Consider the following 14006-nt stretch of genomic DNA (forward strand, 5'->3'; position numbering starts at 1 on the left):
CTGACACCAGCTGCCCCCCAGGCTGCGGGTGGCACTTTCGTCCGGATCTTGTACATTCACATCAGGGGACTTGGGGGGACCACAAAATGCTGCCCATGAGCCTGGGTCATTCGCTCAGATTCAAAGGGCAAAAGATCAGCCAGTGGCAAGGACCCGCGGGTGACCTGGTGCTGTGGTCCCCTAGCTCCTGAGACGGGCCTTCTCCATCGAGAGCCACTGAATTCCCCACTGTCCATCGCTCAGCAGCCAGTCTGGGCAAATGGGGGGTCACTTCTGGCTCTAGCTGTCCTGAGACACTTGGACCACAGGGTCCTTTTCTGATTCCTACTCCAGCATGCATTGTCGGGGACTTGTCCCCTCAGCCCTCGGCTACTGGTGGGGAAGAGGCCCTCCTGCCACCTGCACTGAGCAGGCCCAGGCCCAGCTCCTGTTCAACCAGGAAGACAGAAAATCCCGAGGGCATGACCTGCCCACTTCGGCCACTGGGCCTGAGGGGAGGCAGGGAGGCTTCCAGCACAGGGGCCCAGGGAGGGCTCAGGAGCCAAGGAACGTCACCTAGCTGTGGCACAGGTGGCAGGGCCACTGTGCTAAAGATGTGCCCATTCTGCACCTGACCCCCTGTCCCCACGGCCTGGAGCAGCTATTCTCAAAGACAGGTTGAGGCCAGGCAGGGGCCAGAGGCCCCACTGTGTCTCCAGGAAGGTCTTACTGTCCTTACTGGTTTTATTCCTGGAGAGACCTGCGTTCTCCTCAGTGTTTAGAGCAGCTCAACTCACAGTAGCCAAGCTACAGAACCAGCATAGATGCCCCTCAGCAGATGGACGGATAAAGAAACTGTGGTCCCTATACACAGTGGAATATTACTCAGCCATAAAGAAGAATGAAATGATGGCATCTGAAGGTCAATGGATGGAGCTGGAGAGGATCATGCTGAGTAAGTAAGCCAATTCCAAAAACCAAAGGCCGAGTGTCCTCTCTGACATGCAGATGCTGACTCACAATAGGGGAGAAGAGAAGAGAATTTCATTGGATGAGACAAAGGGAAGGGAGGGGAGGGACTGGGAGAGACAGGGGAATGAATGGACGTCACTTTCCCATGTTCACATAGGAACACAACCAGGGAAACCCCACAGCAGGGCCAGCCACAGGAATGAAAATCACACCCCGTGTAGGTGACATGGCAGGATGAAGGCTGCTGTCACAGGGAGCTACGAAGAACAAATTCAGAGACAAACCTGTGTTCCCACCTATGACAAGGGACAAGGCGCGATGTCAATCAGTGTCCTCATCAAAGATGAAGTGGGCTCTGCTGGCCTCTGGGAGCCAGTGTGAGGGAGCTGACACTCAGGTCACCAGAGCGGCCCCACCTCCTCAGGCCTTTGCTCCCTACAGGATTGTGGAGCCTCAGAGGCCCGCGGAGACCCTGCCATTCAGGGACAGGGCAGCTGTGGCCTTTGGTCCCCCTGCTGTCTCCTCCCAGGGGCAACATGCACTCCCTTCTTCCCATCCTGACTTGTGACATCACGGGTAGGGACAGACCCGGGCAGCAGGGACAGCCGGCAGCACCTACCTGATAACACAGTGGCCTTGGTTGGAGGCAAAAACCACGATGGGGGCGATGGAAGATTCCAGAGCTCGGTGCAGGGAGGTGAAGCCCTCGATGGCCAGCATGTGCACCTCGTCCACGAACAGCACGCTGGGGACCAGCTCGGACACTCCCTGGTCGATGTACTTGTTCACCACCTTGTTGATCTCGCCTTGGACAGGGTCCCAACCAGTGCGGGAAATGTCACCTGCTCTCTTCTCCCCACCTCAATTCCCTCCAGACCCAACCCTGCAGCCTGGTTCTCCTACTGGCTCTCTGACCCCAGGCTGGGTACTGGACCCATTCCAGGTTTGGTGTCATCATTTGAAAACAAGAATCATGCCAGGTGTGGTGGCACACGCATATAACCCCAGCAGCCTGGGAGGTTGAGGCAGGAGGATCGCAAACTGGAGGCCAGTCTCAGCAACTTAGTAAGGCCCTGAGCAATTCAGTTGAGACCCTGTCTCTGAATAAAATACAGAATAAGGCTGGGGACGGGGCTCAGGGGTCAAGAGCCCCTGAGTTGTATCCCTGTACCCTCATCTAAAAAAAAAGAAAACAGGCATCATCGCCCCCCAAATCCCACAAAAAGCCTTCTGTGGAGCTGTGTGGGGTGCAGTGTCCAGGAGCTGCCCCATCTAGCCCTGAGCCTGATGCTGAGACACCCCACTTGGGAGCCCCAGGGAGATGTGTTTTCATATGCAGATTCTCCTCTGCTGCACTCAGTCAAGGAGCCCTTTTGGGGCCCTGTGTGAGAATGCTCAGGTTCATGAACTTTCCATCCAGTGCAGTTAGAATCCTCTCCCCGGGAAACCTGAGCAAGGAGGGTCAGAGCAGGCCCAGCCTCGGCTCCAGAACCACCAGCCTCTGCAGAAAGGCAGACCCACCTCAGGTCCCAGCCCTCACCAGCGCCCCCTGTCATCAGGATGGAGCTGTTCCCAAAGAACCGGGATCTGAGGCCTGTCCTCGCCCAGAGCCAAGACGCGGGGCTGTCAAAACCCAGTTCAGAGACAGATCTGCTCTTGGCCACTCATGGAGGAGCTTAGGCTGCTGCGAGGCCTCAAGGCAACAGTGGATTCATGTTGAACTTACGTTTTCAGGGAGTAAAGTGGTAATGGGCCTGAGAAGGACATAAAATTGGGGAAGAGCCGGGTGCAGTGGCACACGCCTGTCATCCCAGCAGCCGGGAAGGCTGAGGCAGGAGGATCACAAGTTGGAGGCCAGCCTCAGCAACCTAGCAAGGGCCTAAGCAACTCAGCCAGGCCCTGTCTCTAAATAAAAAATAAAAGTGCTGGGACGGGGCTCAGTGGTCGAGGGCCCCCGAGTTCAATCACTGGCATTAAAAAAAAAAAATAAGTCTACAAAGGAGCAAGGGGGACCCACTGCCTGGTGTCAAAGTCGGCACCTTTCTGGGACCTCAAAGGAAGCTGATGCTGACCTTAGTGGGGCCAGAGCACACAGTGTGGCCACGGCTTCTAAAGGGAGTGAAGACTCAGAGCCGTGCAGTGGGGGGCGCTCAGAGCCGGGAGCATGTCAGAGGCAGGGCCTCAACTTGACTCTGGGCCCAGGCTTCGCCACGCATCCTCCCTGTGATCTCTGTCTTCTTTGGCTTCATCAACTGGCCCATCATGGACAGGATGTCTTGTCTCCCCTGTAGGAGAGAGGACTTTCTAAGGCTGCTACCAAGGCCCATCCTTCTGCCTCCTGCAGGTCCTGATGTCACTCAACTTGGAAGCCTGAGGTAGACAGGCCCAGCACAGCTCCCCTGGGAAGGAGGAGGGGCTCCTGAACTCAGAGGGATCCCCTGGAGGTTTCCTCTGACCTGCAAGAATCAAGCAGAGTCGTGCATGGTGGTACGTGTCTTTAAAAATCCTGGCAATTTGGGAGGCTGAGCCAGGAGGACCGCAAGTTGGAGGCCAGCCTCAGAAACTTAGTGAGGTCCTGAGCAACTCAGCAAGACCCTGTCTCTAAATAAATATAAAAAGGGCTGCGGACGGGGCTCCATGCGTAAGCACCCCTGGGGTTTAAGCTTCAGTACAAAAACAAAAACAAAAACTCATATTGGTCTAGAAGTTTCTCGGTGGTGACAAGTAGACAGGGGAAGGCCTAGTGGACCATGGGCCCAGCTGGTGGCCAGGAGAGGGGCTGCAGGCGCTGTTTCTGGCCATGACAGCACAAAGGACACGGGTTTCATCTGCTGGCTCTGGTATCTAAGTCCCTGACAGGGATCTTTATCACGTCAAGGGAGCAGCACAGACGGGGACAGATGACCCTCTCTCCCTCCCTCTGCAGCTTTGCAGGAATTCAAAGGTGCAGGGACAGAAGGCTCCTGTCTGAGGGGAGGCCACGGCTTGCCCTTTATTCTGTGGCAGGATCTAGAAATGTCTCCTCATCTGTTGCCATCAAAGGCCCCTGCTGTGTCCCCCACCCCCCCACTCCAGGGGCGACTACCATCAAATGTGCCTGGTGACCTCTACTTTTTCAAATTTTAAAGCATTTCAGTTCCCACTGAGCCATTGAAACTCAAGCAACTGTGTGAAGGCCAGTTTTATCAGGTTTTTGTCTCACAAAAATGGGGTTTTTTAAAAATTTTTTTAAGTTGTAAATGGACACAATTCCTTTATTTTTATTTTTTATTTTTTATGTGGTGCTGAGGATTGAACCCAGGGCCCCACACCTGTTAGGTGGGTGCTCTACCACTGAGCCCCTGCCCCAGCCCAGAAAAATGGTGTTGTTGTTGTTTTTTTTAATTTAAGTTCTTAAATTAATATTCAGGTATTTGAAAGGTTGTGATATCTTACTGGTCACATTTATTTTTGATTCTTTTTGGTACCAGGAATGGAATTCAGGGGCCCTCAACCCCTGAGCCCCATCCCCAGCCCCTTTTATATGTTATTTAGAGACAAGGTCTCACTGAGTTGCTCAGGGTCTGGCTAAGTTGCTGAGGCTGGCCTCCAACTTGTGATCCTCCTGCCTCAGCCTCCTGAGCTATTGGAATATGGTTCATATGTTTAATTAATGAGTTAAATAAAATCACTGGCACATGTTTAAATAAGGAAAAGTAAGCCAGGCACCGCAGCACACATCTGTAGCCATAATTACTGAGGATACTGAGGCGAGAGGATGGTTTGAACCCAGGAGTTCCAGGACTGCTTGGGAAACATAGTGAGACCCTGAAAAATAGAAAATGAAAAGGGAAAAGAAAAGGAGAAATGAAGAAAAAACAATAGAGAGAAAAATTTTAAATGTAAAACCCAGGTGTGGTTGTACACACGTATAATCCCAGCAGCTCAGGAGGCTGAGGCAGGAGGATCGAGAGTTGGAGGCCAGCCTCGGCAACTTGGCAAGACCCTGTCTCTAAATAAAATATAAAGCATGCTGTGGACGGGGCTCAGGGGTGAAGTGCCCCTGGGTTCAATCCCTGGTACCAAAAAATAAAAATAAAAAGCCTAAGTTCAATGTAACACAAAGCTTAGCTTCTGGACACAAGTTCAGAATTAGAACTCTTCATTTCAGCATTAGTGTCACACAGGGGCTGGGGGTGGCTCAGTGGCCATAGTCCCAAAAGTGGGAGAGACAGAGACAGACAGGGAGAGAGCGACAGGGAGAGAGAGAGAGAGAGAGAGAGAGAGAAGACAATTGAGATGAGGTCCCTGCTGATGTTGGCCCTGATCACTTGGCTGAGGTGTCTGTCACACATCTCCACTGTAAGTGACTTTTTTATTCCTCCATTGAGCACTGGTATGTCAGGCAGGATGACTGAGGGCAAAGCATTCTTGTGAGAGTTCTTTGGCATGGGAATTGGGGCTTTTGCCCACACTTGCCTATTCATTCAGTCATTTGTTTACACCAAAATGGCCTTAAGACTGTTTATTTAGACTCTTGGCTACAATCCACCATAACTTCATTTGTTATTCAATTGCCCAATTGTTCCAGCTTTGGCCAATGGGAGCATGTCCAGTGCCTCCTGTGTTCCAGGGAGCAAGGTTCTTTACTGTGTGCTTTTCTCTTTAAGCTCTGCCAAACCCTGGGGAAACTGACACACTCCAGGACCACTAGTGGAACTCCTGCTGCAGGCCTTTATCCAAGAAGCCCCATTCCTTTGATGTGAGAAAGCTTGTAGGAACCAAGAGTGGCTCTGGCATCCTCAGGCTCCTTGCTGTGCATTATCACTTCTAGGCCTATCACACTCTAACCCCAAGAGCACACCGATTAACCACACTTTCCAAATGTACCCCATCTGGTAAGAATGAGGCAGATCGGGCATTCATGCTGTCCTCTCCTTCAGTCCTACCACTGGGTCCTTCTGGACTTGGCTTACCTATTTGCACAGTAAGGAAGCTTGCTCAATATCCACTTTCCATTGTCCGTTTCCAGTGTGCAGAGCCACAGGGCCAGGGTGGCACACAGTCACCACAGGAGCAACCAGGGAGCAGTTGCATGTGGACTCCTTCGGTGCTGCCAACTTGGCTAAGGTCCAGCGATGTGGAGGTCAATGCCTTTAGCTCCTGGCTAGATGTTTGGCAGCCCTGCGGTTTAGGGAAAACCTACATAAAAGAAACTCATCTAACTTTGATAGACTTCAGTATTTCTTAAATTTTGCAAACACAATCTTGGTTTTATTCATCTAGTATCAGTGAATATCACATGAGCTACAGAGTATAAGTTTTTTAGCTATTTGATTTTATACACCCCTTCCAATAGTATATTTTATATGATTTTATACATCCCATTTCCAACTAGTACCAAAACTATAAAATATTCAGAAGCATGAAAATATATATTTTTAATTGAGCAAGCTTTTTCACATATTAAACTCAGAACTTCAATTTGTCCTTCAACATGCTGGACTGCTAAAATTTGAAGGTTATGTCACCTTAAAATTTGCTTGTATGGACATGACTTTATTATAGCCACTCTCTTTAAGGTAAGAAGATTAAAGAAGTAGATTTTTTTATGGTTTGCTTTAGTATATTGAACATCTTTCTAAAATAAACTATAAGAAAGCCATTCTAATTCAGTGGAAGAGATGCTGAAAGATTCAAGATTAACATCCATTATTAGCAATGGAAAACGGAGGGAAAGATCTGTGAATTGTGCTCGTAGAATTCTGCCCCCATGGGAGACGGAAGGGTCAAGCCATGTTGCAGTCTGGCTGCAGCAAAATAACCGGGGGGTGACGAACAAGTTGTGTACATTGATATGCAGGAGTGGAAGCCGTTTATTGTAGGACAACAGAGGTATTTATACATTACACACAGCTTATCTAATTAACATAAACTAGATACAGCAGTCAACCAATAAGGAATTTCCACACTTAATGGCTCCCTGGCTTTACTTCACAAACCATTCCCTCTGGCATTTTGCCAGGCGTCATCCAGACTTGTTTACAGACTCTAACATTTCCCTCTTTTGTTTAATTTAAATAACGACCATAGTGGTTTTTACAGAAACACCATAAATAATCTGCTACAAGCAGAAGGGGAGGATAGAAAGTGTCACAATACCAAGCCAATTGATGGCTCCATGCAAGAAGCCCTTGGAAAAATTATATCAGCAATGACACCGTTAGCAAAGATACCGAGTTACAATTTGTTGTAGATTACAGTTTGTTGTCTCAGTCCAGGTAAAGCAGTGTCTCAATAGATTAACTCACAGTCCAGGTAAGTTCTGCAGGCAGCTAGCTTAAATCACAGTCCAGGTAAGTTCTGCAGGCAGCTAGCTTGATCCAAAGTCTTGTCCGGTTCTCAGCTGAAGTCTCGTCTGGTTTTTAGCAACACTGTAAATTCTTCCACCTTGGTTTTCACCGGCACTGGGAGGAAGGCAGGAACTCTGGATGGCTAAAGAAAATCCTGTAGCATTCCACTAAGAAAACAACCTTCTGAACAATTTAGTACATTATCTCAAGTTTTTTTTACATTTGAAATAAGCACTAATAGTGCTTATTACTCATCAGCTTCCAGGTGTGGGAGAACCATTGTAGCTTAGTTATTGGCATTGAAAATGACCAAACATCAGGGACACCAGTAGTGTCTTCTGCTGGCTGTAGTGTCCTGGGCAGCCCCAGATGGCCCTGGGGAGTGTCCCGGACTCAAACTGCTACTGGGCACAGGGAGCAAGAGCCTGTGAGACTGTGCCTCCAGGTCAGGTCTAGATTTGGGCTCGCGGCAGTGGAAGAGCCAGCTCCCCAGCCAGGAGGCGGGGAAGGGCCAGTCGCTGCCGCCTCTTGGAAAATCCTTGCTGTGCTGTGACCGGCTTGCACACTCGGTAGCTGCCTCTCGGCTTCACGCACGCACCCTCCGGTAATGAAAAGTATTTAGTAATAGCCTTTTGTTGCAACTTTTTTTCCTGATAATCCTTCTTCTTCTGAATTTTTTTTTCTTTCTGAGTAGAGTTCCTGGGCTTCCATCAACACATGCCCTAACTATTCTTGGTTTCACTGGGGTGCCTTCTTCCCTTAGTAATTTATTTTTTACCCCTTCCATGTTTTCATCACAAAGACAATACAACATTTCAAGACAAAACAAGACACAAACATACTGTATCATTTTTTTCCATTTTCTCGAAATGGCCATTTTTTCTTTTGCCCTATTTGCCTTGGGACGAGCAGATTGCTCCTGTCCTATCTATGGACGGGCAGCTTTTTTTTTTCGTCACTTACCCCCGAGTGTCCCGGGGCTCCCCGTACGGGCCACCATCTGTTGCAGTTTGGCTGCAGCAAAATAACCGGGGGGTGACGAAAAACTTGTGTACATTGATACAGCAGGAGTGGAAGCCATTTATTGTAGGACAACAGAGGTATTTATACATTACACACAGCTTATCTAATTAACATAAACTAGATACATCAGTCAACCAATAAGGAATCTCCACACTTAATGGCTCGCTGGTGTTACTTCACAAACCACTCCCTCTGGCATTTTGCCAGGCGTCATCCAGACTTGTTCACAGACTCTAACAAAGCCAAAAGCCATCAGTGGGAAAGATGAAGAAAGGTGGGCTTTCAGGGCAGGAGTTTCTGGCTAGAAGCTGTTCCTTGCTCACTGTGTCAATTTTTTCTCCCAGCTCCCTCAGGCTGATTCTCTAGGCTAAGATGGTGGGGATGGTGTTTGCTGTAGTCGAGAAAGAAAGTGGCAGGCTGAACCCAGGGGTAGGGCTGAAAAGCTTCCCAAGTCACGCTTGGCTCAGGCTTCTCCAGGGAAGATGGACAGAGGGAAAGGAGGTGCTGGCACAAAGCAAGAGCTCTGGAAAGTTCAGAGGAGCTGGAGGCCCAGGTGGCAGGACATGCCTGGATAGCAAAGAGAGTCTGCAATGCTCACACAAGGGACAGCAGTCCAAACCCTATCATGCATAAGCAGATGGAGTCCGACAAAGACTTGCCCTAACCTGTCTCCCATGTGGGACTGACCTAGCCCTATTAAGTCCTTGGTGGGCAGCCGGGGAGAGCAGGGGTCAGGGTAGCCCAGTGTTAGACAGGACACCATGGGAGACAGACCCCATGTGGTTTCTGGCTCATCTCCATCTCTCAAAGGTTTTGGACATGCACACAGCTGGAGGAGGTCTCCCTGGCGGAGAACTTTGGAAAGCTCCCTCTAGTGAGACTGGGCAGGCGTGGCAGGGTGGGGGTGGGGAATGCCTTGAGAAAGCAGCTGAGGAATGGAGGGATCGGGATTTTCCAGAGACTTCAGAGATGATGTAGAACAGTTTTACTAAATACATCCTGAACTCCTTCTCTGACATTTCTTTGATGGATTCTCTTATGGGAGCAGCTTGGTTTGTTTGGAGCACTTTATTCCCTTGTTTTTTTCATTTTGTTTGTGTGTCTTTCCATCTAGCCATGTGGATCTGAGGCAGGATAGTTTCTACTCTGTAGATTTGAAGTGTCCCTGAAGGTTTCCAGAAACTCACAGATCTAGGCTCCGGTTTCTGCAAGCTCTGCCACACTGCAGGACCCAGAAGGCTCACCAACCGAGGACAATGGATGAACTCTGGGCAAAGAAGTAGATTTTGAATGAGTCAAGAACATAAAGAATTGGGCTGCACAGCACCCTGTACTCAAAGCAAGACAGTGAGGAATGTGAAGATTGAAGATCAAGGGTAAGGCAAGTCATGGGACAAGTCAAGAAAGTCATCAAGGACAAAAGGAGCCAGTCACTAGAAAGCAAGTTAATGCAATAGATCAAATTCCAGAATCCTGGAAAACTATGAACCTAAAATATTAAGCAAGTTGATGGGGAAAGGCAGACATACAAAAGCACCAATATGGGAAAATGGGATTGGAGTACAAATATGAGCCCTAGTAAAAAAGCACTTGCCACAAATGTCTGCTATAATAAATACCTTTACAAATAAAAGTCTTTTTACTGGAACAGGTGGTAATTACAGGCAAGGCTATTCCAAAGTCTAAAGGCTTCACCTAGTAAATGGTTCATCTGAATAGAAAGCTAAATAAAAATATAACAGTGAATCCACTCTCATATATAATATTAATACACCAATAAAAATCTGAATACATTAAGAAAATCACAAAGGAAGGAAGGAAGGGAAGGAGGAAGAATGCATTTTAGACAAATGCAATAATCATCTCAAAAGGCAGGAACCTTCCAAAAGCTCACTGGAATTTGGGAAAAGAAGGATTCGATTGTTTTGTATGGTGGGATCTCCATTACCTTTCAATATGCCCATTTAAAATTTTTTTTTTGATTCTTTATTTAGTGTTTCTAAATCAGTAAATTTTGTTTGTGATTATTTTTCTATTCATTATAGGTATCTAAAATATATACAGCAGAAACACTATGCTTTACACTAAATACATCATGCATTTATTATTAATTTATTATTAATTTAATTCATAAAAATATTTTAAAAATTATTAGTTGTTTATGGATCTTTATTTTATTCACTTATATGCAATGTTGAGAATCGAACCCAGTGCCTCACACATCCTAGGCACGTGCTCTATCACTGAGCCACAACCCTAGACCCTGTAAATATAACTTTAATGGTTAAAAATATGCATCAACTTTCAATATTGACCTTCAAAGTGAAATATATTTTCCTGGTAATATAGAGCTTATTTAGTCAATTTTTATATCATGTTTTGTAGTTTTTTAAACTCTAATTTTCACTTCCAATATGATAATAAAATCATTGGTTAAATATTGTGTTATGGCTTCTTTTTCTTTTATATTAAAGGATTGATTTTACAAAATGGGATTCAAATTAAATAATACACAATAATCACAAATTACATCGTAGGATCAGAATTATGGCAACTCTATCAGGATTACAAGCTGCTTTTAAAAAGCCAAACAAATTTGGTATAGAAGTTTACTTAACACTTAACTGTAATTCTTGTGAATGTCTTGGTAAAAGAAGGAAACTCATTCATTACTGAAGTGAAGCAGGACTTCGAGGTTGGAGTGTTTGTCCTCACTGGTGACAAGCCAGCTTCGCCCTCTCCCTCCACTCATGGTAAGGCATCAGGTTTCCTTGGAGATGCATCCAGGGTTACACTGCTCTGTGCCCTGACACCATCTGAGTTCACTTTGAAATGAAGAAACACAGAAGCTACAGCCATCTGAGGTGGAGCCTCCTGGAGTTCTTGAGAGTTTTCTCTGTCATATACTAATGCATTTATTATGAGTAATTTGAAGTTTTTGAGGAACCATAATAGGAAATGTATTGACTACTGTTCCAGAGCTGTAACAGTGTTTGAAAGCTACCTACCCTTTGAATCCCCTTACTGAATGACCAAAGTTTTTTTTTTCAAAAAACTTTCAAATTAATTCTTGATTCTCCTTTCCTTTAACTCAATCTCTATAATTATGACATTCTTTATTATTAATAAAGTATTAAATTGGGCTGGGGTTGTGGCTCAGAGGTAAAGTGCTCTCCTAGCATGCGTGAGGCATTGGATTCAATACTCAACACTACATAAAGTAAAATAAAAACATTGTGAACATCTGTAACTAAAAAATAAAATATTTTAAAAGAATTAAATCTAATTAATTACAATTAAGTCTAAATCTAATTATTTAAGCATATTACATAAAAGTTTTTCAAAAATCATTTTGTATTATATAACAAGAGATGGGAAAAACGTATAGTATGGTTACAGCCAATTTGTTATCCAGCAAAGACAAGTTTCTTCTTCATTCATAATTCTGCTCAAATTCCTTTCAAAGAAAGTAATCTTCAATATCTAATTTCTGGTTGTGATCCAAACTCATGAATACTTGTGAAAGACTGAAAGATTTGTAAGTGCATAAAATAACTATTCAGAGATACAACCTTTATTCAGTGTTCTTCAAATAATTTTAAAAATATCTAGTCACATTTTTTAAGCCTCATCTTTTACTAAGTACTTATCTTCACCAAGAGGGCATAGCATTATGCTTTCTAAAAAATGAAGAGGAAGAGGAGGGGGAGGAGAGGCAGGAGTGTGGACTTCAAAAATTTTGGAACTAAATTGAATGAGAACATTGAAAAAGAGAAGAAATTATTGCTGAAATTTTGGATACCAATGTAAATAGAGTTTGCTAATAGGGACTATATGAATATAAATTTTTAAGTGAAAATGTAAAGAGGAACAGAAAGACATGCAAATAATGAAAATCAGTTAGGGATTTCACCAAATTACAGATACAAATACTTTTATGATACATTTTTCAATTAAATTTTTGCTGAGTCTTTTCATGACCTCTGTTAATATTTGAGAATCATGGTTGAAAATGCCAGCTTTTAGCTTAAGCATCCTAAATAAATAAATGATGTACAGTTTTATTTATTCTGTTATCAATTAAAAAAAAAAACAATGGTCTTCCTTATGGGAAAACAGCCACCTTTCCTTGTGTTTTAGTGCATGGTTGTCCCTTTGTATTCATGGAAGGGTGGCTCCAAGCCCATCCCCCCATACACAGAAAAATCTGCTGAATTTCAAGTTCCTCATGTACAGTAGTGTTATATGTTTATATGACTTACTGCACATCCTCCGGTATACTTTCAGTCATTTTTACATTAATCATAACATCCCGATACATTTTATTGGGATGTTATATTTTATTGGGATGTTCAGTATTGTTTAGGAACTAGTGACTAGAATAAAGGTATGCACATGTATCGTGATGATTGCATTTATTTTCAGATTTCTTCAAACTCATCATTGACTGAATCTACTCGTATATAACCTGAAGGTATTCAGGACTGACTGTACTTCAAACAACATATAGGATTATAATTAAGATATTAAATGTTATAACTTTCTCCATAAATACAGTATTTTAATAATCCCAAATTACTACATCACATTTTATTATCCTAAATCATACAATGTTTTATTTATCTGATCAGACTACTATAGAGAATGTTATTAGTACATGGCCAACACTGCTAGATGCTTTGGATATGATGCCACATATTAAAGTTGATGCTAACATCTAACACCCACAGTTAAAGACTAAACAGTCTCTTAGTAAAATTTTATTAATTGTTAATGATACAAATGTACAAACAACTGTCAGGTTATACTTTTAATAAGAATATTAATGAAGAATGCTCAGTGTCAGTTACAGCATAGAATAAATGAAGTCAGAAAGATAAAAAAAAAACTTACTAGAAAAATTGCAAAGAAATTAAGACTTCATAGATGAGGAAGAACTTTTGGAAAAAGAGGGTCAGGAAGGACATTCCATTGAGAGGGAAAAGCAACCTTAAAGGCCTCGGGAGAGAATGAATAAGGATAGATGTCAGGGATTGAAGTCAGCATACCTGCAATAAAGAGCTAGAGAAAATGTGTGGAGTTGAGGAGGCTGGAGTATTCAGTAGGCAGGAGCCCAGTGAGGACACCATGCTAGAGTCCTCGAGCAGGGCGATTATAGGATGAGACTGAGATGAGGAAAAATAGAATCATATAAATATTTCCACTTAAACAGATAGAACAAACCAGAGAGGAGGAAAGTTCCCCAACTCAGCAGCAGGAAGCTGTTGCAAAGCTGAGAGAGAAGTGCTGATGGTTCTGAAAGAGATAAAGAAAATACTGGACTCGGGGGTGATTCAGGAAGTGAAAGTTTTTGTTTTTTTTAACGTGTCATTATTTGGATATAGTATGTGAGAGGGAAAGTAAAATAAAAGCTAACCCTTTAGCTTTCAGTTGATTGTTTGGATTGTGGAATATAATATTCAGTGACAGAGGGATTTGGGAATAATCGTAATAATTTGGGGAAATAGAAATAATCCTCCAAATGTGACCCTCTCTCTCTCTCTTTGTCCCCCACCTTTCTCTCTCATTTGTAATCGAGAATTAAATCTACAATGATGCCACAGACACTATGGAAATTCACACTAACCCCACATAAATTTAAAAAAAAATTCTGTTTACTATACATGTCCCATTCTTGTTTTGTTTTTCACCTTAACACTT

The 14006-nt window shown here is 44.3% G+C and overlaps 1 long non-coding RNA gene across 1 annotated transcript; it reads left to right on the forward strand.

Annotated features, from left to right (window-relative positions):
- Positions 1–1066: 1066 nt before the first annotated feature.
- On the forward strand, positions 1067–10744 carry LOC125614776. Its single transcript, XR_007345340.1, has 2 exons — positions 1067–3438; positions 9421–10744. It is a non-coding gene; the product is annotated as an uncharacterized LOC125614776 (long non-coding RNA).
- Positions 10745–14006: the final 3262 nt, after the last annotated feature.

The sequence above is a fragment of the Marmota marmota genome, unplaced genomic scaffold, assembly GCF_001458135.2.
Source record: "Marmota marmota marmota unplaced genomic scaffold, marMar, whole genome shotgun sequence".
Lineage (NCBI taxonomy): Eukaryota > Metazoa > Chordata > Mammalia > Rodentia > Sciuridae > Marmota > Marmota marmota.